Source organism: Mus pahari, chromosome X (genome assembly GCF_900095145.1).
Source record: "Mus pahari chromosome X, PAHARI_EIJ_v1.1, whole genome shotgun sequence".
NCBI classification, from domain to species: domain Eukaryota; kingdom Metazoa; phylum Chordata; class Mammalia; order Rodentia; family Muridae; genus Mus; species Mus pahari.
This window is the reverse complement of record NC_034613.1, coordinates 137,800,501-137,808,554: the sequence shown is the minus strand read 5'-3', so window position 1 is coordinate 137,808,554 and position 8,054 is coordinate 137,800,501. Positions and strand designations below refer to the sequence as shown.

Sequence of the window (8,054 nt, the reverse complement as noted above, 5' to 3'; positions counted from 1 at the left end):
AAACTTTATATGACCCAGTACAGGGGAACACCAGGGCCAAGAAAGGGGAGAGGGTGGGTAGGGGAGCAGGGCGGGGAAGGGTATAGGGGACTTTGGGGATAGCATTTGAAATGTAAATGAAGTAAATACCTAATAAAAATTGAAAAAAGAAAAAGAAAAAAAAAGATATTGGGGGCTGGAATGATGGCTCAGAAATTAAGAGTACTAGCTATTCTTCCAGGGGTCCTGAGTTCAATTCCCAGCAACCACATGGTGGCATATAACCATCTATAATGAGATCTGGTGCCCTCTTCTAGCCTGTACACATACGTGCAGGCAGAAGGCTGTATACATAACAAATAAACCTTTAAAAAAGCAAAAGCTATAAAAAAGATATTAATCTGGTCTTTAGATCTGGCTTAAAGAGTTCTATATATGTGTATATATGTAAAGACTAGAGGTTAACCTCATGTATCATTTTACAGGATGTTCCCCCTTTATTACCTCTTCATTTTAGTGAATTAAGCAAATTATTTATTTTTTGACATTTACTTTGTTTTCTCTGAGAACAGTGGTTCTCAACCTTCTTAGTGATGTGATCCTTTAATATGGTTCTCCTCATGCTGTGATGACCCCCAACCATAAAATTATTCCATTGCTACGTTATAACTAATTCTGCTAGTTATGAATCGTAATATAAATATCTTATTTTCAGGTTCGCTGATATATGCAACCCCTGTGGGAAGACAAAATCTTTTAAGTTTGTCTTTGAATCTGACTTTTCCAAGACTACATCTGCCCCTTAGATTCACCTGAGCTTGTGGAACAACAGTTCTAATATGGAATTGTGGCCACACACAATGTACAGGCCTTTAACCAAAGCACTTAGGAAGCTAGGCCAGGCATTTCTCCATGAGTTTGAGGCCAGATTGATTTATAAAGGAGTTCCAGGCCAGTCAGGACTAGCCAGTCATAAAATCAAATGAAAAAATAAAAGTAAAAAATAGTGCCACATGTCTTTAATCCAGCACTCTGAAGGTAGAGGAAGGACTGCTCTTGATTTCAAGGCCAGCCTGGTTTTTTTTGTTGTTGTATTTTTTACTTTTTTTTTATTTTTTGGTTTTTAGAGACAGGGTTTCTCTGTGTAGCACTGGCTGTCTTAGAATTCACTCTGTAGACCAGGCTGGTTTCAAACTCAGAAATCCTCCTGCCTCTGCCTACCAAGTGCTGGGAATAAAGGCGTGCGCCACCACTGCCCTGGCCAGTCTGTTCTAAATAGTGCATTTAAAGCTAGCCAAAAGCTACAAAATGAAACTCTCACAAAATAATCAAAATTAAATTAAAAATGAAAATCGAACTGGTTATTCTTCTCTATGTGCAGCCAAGTACTTTTCTTGGACATATTATTAAACTAGCTTAAATACAAGCCAAATTAAATTCTCGAAACCCTGCAACTGAAGTTCGCAGGGTGGGAGATGAGTATATGTGACTCTTCTGCAGTGAGAAACCTTAAATTTCCCAAATCACCACAGGCGCAGGAGAGGGGAAGAACAGGCACACCGGGCTGCACAGCTCCTGTTCCGTACTCATTTGGACTCGACTATAAATGCTGCATAGAGCACCGCAGGGGCGCAAATGTATCTACAAAATGTCCGCTGCCGCCTTTACTCCACCACCACTCAGGTGCTGAGATCATGAACTAGTGGCCACCAAGGGGAATGGGGAACGCCCTCAACTGCGAGGGGAAAACGACAGAAAGGAATTGTTTTGGTTTGGTTTTTGGTTTTTGGAAGCAGGGTTTCTCTGTGTAGTCCTGGCTGTCCTGGAACTCACTCTGTAGACCAGGCTGGCCTCGAACTCAGAAATCTGCCTGCCTCTACCTCCCGAGTGCTGGGATTAAAGGTGTGCGACACCACTGCCCGGCGACAGAAAGGAATTGTGAAAGAGGGGAGAAAGCAGGTAGAAAGAAATCAAAATAAAGTCTTACCCTTCTCTCTGGAGATGTGAGTTTCAGCCCCTAACCATCGCTCACAACAATGGAAAAAAAAAAAAAACAAAAAAGAAACTTAAGAATGGGGGCGGGAGGAGAGAACAAATAAGAGGCTCCTGAACAGCAGAAATCTGTTGGTGCCTCCTGCTCTGCCGGAACCGTCTCCTCCAACCTTCAGTTGTTTGTGCACTTTCCCGCTTCTTTTAGCTACCTTGTTTCTTTTTGGGACCTGGGGACTGCACGAGGCTGGCTCGTGGGCCCCAGAATCCACCTGTCAGTCTGCCTTAGCCCAGCAAGGAAATAATTTAAGCAACCCCTTCCCCCACCCCCGCGGAGGTGGTGGCAGAGGCAGTGGCAGCAGCAGTGGAGGCAGTGGTGGCTGCTGCTGCAGCAATGAAGACAGAACCCACAATAGCAGCAGGATCATTTAGCAGTTAATACCTTTGCTGCTCTTGCGAAAGACCCTCATTTGATTCCTAGCTGTAACTCCAGTTCCAGAGGAACAAACGCCCCCTTCTGGCACCAAGGCATGTATGTGGGAGCATAACCATCCATGCATACACATACATTAAGTCTTAAATAATTTAAAAGGGAAAAAACTGAGAATGTATATTCATAACAAGCAAAGCAAAACCTGAGCCAAATTATTCCAAACACTTCACTATTGGTGAAATATTAAATTCAGGTGTAGTGGCATATGCCTTTAATCCCATCACCCAGGAGGAAGAGACAGGAGGATCTCTGTGAGTTAAAGACCAACATGGTCAAACTGAGTTCCAGGATAGTAAGAGGAAACCTGTCTCACAAAAACAGTGAATAAATAATTTAATGATTAAATAGATGACACACATTTTTTTTTTTAAATTTCTGGTCTCCTCCTCTATCCTAATAGTCCATATAAAACTCCTTGTTTTCCCTAATTGGGTCATGCTGGTCCTCCTATTTCAATGTCCTTGCCTCAGTTTGTCTGAGCTTTCCGGAGTTGTCTGATCATCATTTTCGGTGCTTTTCCTTGAATTTCCTTTTTAAAAAATTCTGAATTTCTTCCTCCTTGGGGGTTCTGTGTTTGTTCAGTAATTATTTCAACATATTTTACTTGTTTACATACTAGTATTAAAAAGGCAAAATTTCTAAGTAGTGTATCCCAAAACTAAAATTCAAGTAACCTATGAATATGATCAAGTAGTAATTGGGAAATGCAAATAAAAACCCAACCATTTCACACCCAAAACAGTGGTTATCATTTTAATGAGTAGGCAAATATATGGCACAAAGGAGCCCTAATACACTGCTAGAATATACCAAAATATAAGTAGCTTGGAAGCAGTATGATAGTACTCCAAAATATTGAAAATGTCCATATCCAAAAGCTCACCAATTCCACACAAACGCACACACCTTGGAGTGGAGACTCTCAAATCTTCGTGTACACTAAAATTACCTGGAAGGTTGGTTAACAGAGATCTATAGATCCTAACCCTGGTATTAAAAGCACCACAAAAAGGAGGAATTGTTAGAGTTAAAAGAAGTGGCAGCAATACAGATGCATATGTAGCATATAAAGTATAAAATATTTACTATCTGGCCTTCGCAGAAAAAGTTTATCCTATTTAAATGTCATTTCTTTTGCCAGCAATGTTGATTAAAAGGGACAAAAAAGCTTTAAAAGAAATAAAATGACAGACTAAAACCAATATGGTATTGACTGATATGTCAGAAACAGATGATAAATACAATTATATTACTGCTTCAGAGTAAAACATAAAAGACCAGAAGCAGTGAATCATCTGTCTACCTCTGAACACAAACACCCAGATAGCAGGGTCATTTACTCCCAGGAGGATGCTGAAAAGAACACTGATGCTAAAAGAAGACAGCCTTAAAAGAACACACCCTTATTCAGCTGACAGACCAGACTGTAGCAACTCCCTTTCTCTTATAAAATCCCTCTCCCTTTTCATCAGATCCTTCCCATAACCCTGCATAATTTTCCCATCTCTCTGGAACCATATGGCCCTGGGGCTATCCTAGCTCTCCATGACAACCAAATTCTTCAAAAGGCTAGGCAAATTATATTTATGTATTTAGGAATATATATGTATATATGTAACAGCAATTAAAGAAAAAGAGACCATGAATTTGAGAGCAATAAGGGTACATGGGAGGAGTTGGGGGAGGAAAGGGAAGTGGGAAATGATGTAATTATAGTTTCAAAACACACACACACACACAATACAAAGAAAAATAAAGGTAGTATTTTAAAAGCCTCAATGAAAGAGGAAAATGTGAGCTAAGGAATTTGCATCAGCCAATATACAATTACAACCCAAATGTCATGCACATGGACACAAGCACGCACAAAGTGGATTCAAGAACTAAATACACAAAATCTAAAACACATATAAATAATCCTTATGACCTTGAATAGGGCATAGTTTCTAAGATATGGCACTAAAAATACAAACAACAAAAGAAAAAATTAATTAGGATTCATCAAACTTGAGATGTTATGCTGTGAAGAATTCTAACAAGGGAAGCTAAGCTGCTGAAACAGGTCATGATCAGCCAGAGGGCTTAAGGCTCACTACCATTCTACTGGTAAGGCTGCTGGATACCAATCTGGAGTTGGGAATATGGTCATATATCATGGAGCTACGGCAGCAATCATGTGCACAGGAATATGGGAGACCCCCTGAGGACCAAAGGACACATGGGGCTGCAACATGCTGGTGCTGCAATAGCATGGCCCTGCTTGCCTGCCAGACTGAGGCCCTGGACAAGATTCGATTCGTGGAGATGTTAAATGAGTAAAGTCATTCACAAAAGACCTCATATTGTATAATTTCATTTACGTAAAATAACTAGACTAGGTAAATCCACAGAAATGGAATGATTGCTTATGTTTAGTGTTTTTCTTTTTTCTTTAGGTTTGTGAAACAGGGTTTCCCATCAGGAAGACTGGCCTCACACTACCTGTGTAGGTGAGGATGATGACCTTGATCTCCTGATCCTCCCTCCATATATAGCCCAAGCCCTGGGATTCCAGGCATCTAGCACTACACCGAACAGAGCTTTTGGGGGTGAAGAACTGTGCTGGAATTAGACTTATGATCATGTTTGCACAATTGTATCAAAATACTAAAAATAATGAACTGTACATTTAAGATGTGTAAATTATGCAAGATTCCACACTAAATGCAAATCAAGTATTTACAAATTCAAAGAATAAAAATTCCCCAGGAAACCCTTTGCAGCAAGAGACCACAGAAATAAGAGGGTAATCAGTAAGGAGCTCAGAAGAAAGGGGAAAGCAGAAGTGAGGAGACCAAGCTTGGATTATCCTCATTGTCACAGAGTGTGTGTTACCTTATCACCAGTTCTTCAGTAAGGAAGAGTCATAAGTGCACACAGAACTCCACTTTTACTTACTTTGGTCATACTTCATACTTACAGGGGGTAAAGTATTTGAAAAGTAAACACGTTAGAAAGAGGCTAAATACAAAGATAGGCCACTAAAACAAAAAATACTTATGTGCTTACAGGCTGGGGAGATAGCTCAGTAGGTAAAATTTCTTGCCATATAAGCACAATGACTTAAGTTGGATCTCCAGAACTCATGTTTTTTTAAAGAGCCTACAAGTCTTTCTTTCTTCCATATGCATGCTATGCTGTGAACATGCATATATACACTAAATAAGTGTAAAATAGTGCGTCTTTTTATTTATTTTTTTTTACTCTATGTGTATGAGTATTTATCTGTATTGTATTATTTGTGCATGTGGTACCCACTAAGGCCAAAAAGGATCATCAGATATCCTGCAACTGGAGTTTCAATACTTGTGAACAATCATGTGGGTGCTGAGAACTGAACCCAGGTTTTTTACAAGAAAACAAGTGTTCTTAACTGCCAAGTCATCTACCTCTCCAGCCCTAAAGAGCTGTTTATTTAAAAGTAAAAAAAAAGTAATACTGACAGTGAAGCCAAGTGCAGTGGCTTACACCTATAATCCCAGCACTTTAGAGCCTGGAAAGTGGAGGATAGCTATGAATCTTAGGCCAGGCTTTACCCACTTAGTCTGAAGTCAGTCTGGGCTATAGAGTAAAACCCTGTCGTGTGTGTGTGTGTGTGTGTGTGTGTGTGTGTGTGTGTGTGTGTACAGACACAAAGCCTAAATAATCAAATTCTTTGAGATGCATTAAAAACAATGACCAGTCAAATACTCATAGTAGGAGGCTGAAGGAACAGAACCATGCAAGAGGACCTGAGTTCAGATCCCTGTTACCTACAGATAAGCTAATACAGCAGCACAACTGTAATCCCTGGGCTGGAAAGGCATTTGCTGGGCAGCCAATCCAACACACTGTTTCAAAAGTAAGGCACAGGCCAATGAGCTACATTAGCAGATAAAGACTTTTGGCACATGAGCCTGGAAAACTGAGTTGATCTCTCAAATCCATGTAAAGGTAGAGAGAACTGATTCCACAAAGTTTTCTGACCTCCACATGTGTTCCAGCACACATGCGTGCATACCCTCCCACAGTCTAATAATAAAAAATAAACATTTAAAAATAAGATAGGCAACAACCAAGGAAAACAAAGATGAATGAATACACACATATAACACATATACACACTCACTGTGGTAAACAAGTTTATCAGTAAAAGTTAAAAAATAAATACATGTTCAGTTACAAGATTAAAAATTAAAATAACAAAGGAAGAAGGCCCAGGATACCACTTAATTAGTACAGTGTTTGTCTAGCATTCACGAAGCCATAAATTCAATCCCTAGCACCATATAAATCAGTGAGTCACCACCCCTTTAGTGGACCTTTTCACAGAGGTCCCCTAAGACCATCAGAAAACACAGATATTTACATTTTGTTTCTTTTTTTTTTTTAAAGATTTATTTATTGTAAGTACACTGTAGCTGTCTTCAGACACTCCAGAAGAGGGCGTCAGATCTTGTTAGGGATGGTTATGAACCACCATGTGGTTGCTGGGATTTGAACTCCGGACCTTTGGAAGAGCAGTCGGGTGCTCTAACCCACTGAGCCATCTCACCAGCCCTTACACTTTGTTTCTTAACAGTTGCAAAATTACAGTTATGAAGTAGCAAGGAAAATAATTTTATGTTGGGGGGGGTCACCATAACATAAGGAATTGTAGTAAAGGGTTACAGCATTAGGGAGGGTGAGATCCACTGGTGTAAACCAAGTGTGATGCACACATGCCTAAAATCCCAATATTTAAGATATAGAGGCAGATGATGAAAAATCTAGGTCATGCTCAGATGCACACTGAGTTTGAGGCCAATCTGGACTATATGAGACCCTGTCACATGAAAAGAATGAAGGGGGGGCTGGAGAGATGGCTCAGCGGTTAAGAGTACTGACTGCTCTTCCAAAGGTCCCAGCAACCACATGGTGGTTCACGACCATCCGTAATGAGATCTGATGCCCTCTTCTACTGTGTCTAAAGACAGCTACAGTGTACTTACATATAATAATAAATAAATCTTTTTAAAAAAAACTTAAAAAAAGAAAAGAATGAAGGGAAGAAAAGTGATTTAGGTGTGGTGACATATGCCTATAATCCCGTAATCCCAGCATGAAGGAGGCCCAGGTAAAAGGACTATACATTTGAGTCAAGTTGATCTAAATAAGACACTGTCTCAAAAAAACAAACAAAAAAGGGAGCTATGCTCAATATACACTGTATACACTATGAAAAACAACTTAAAGTTCAAACTTGAGTATGAAAGAGTGTGGAATGGGGCCAAAAAGTATCACTGAAGAGTCTTTGAAAATGAGTCCTTTTGTGTTTGTTTTTCTGTTATTTCAAGACAGGGTCTCACTCTATAGCTCTGGAGCTCACTATGTAGATCAGGATGGCCTCCAACTCAGAGAGAGATCTATCTGCCTACCTCTACTCCTTAGTGCTGGAATTAAAGGCATGGCCCACTACACCTATTAAAACAAGGTCTTAGAGGCAGGCGGATTTCTGAGTTCGAGGCCAGCCTGGTCTACAGAGTGAGTTCCAGGACAGCCAGGGCTACACAAAGAAACTCTATCTCAAAAAAAC

General features: G+C 40.0%; 1 protein-coding gene across 5 annotated transcripts in view; it reads right to left on the bottom strand.

Moving 5' to 3' along the window:
• Window positions 1-8,054, bottom strand: part of Bclaf3 (BCLAF1 and THRAP3 family member 3) — a 52,479-nt gene that overhangs the window by 41,930 nt on the left and 2,495 nt on the right. The gene's annotated exons all lie outside the window — the stretch shown is intronic.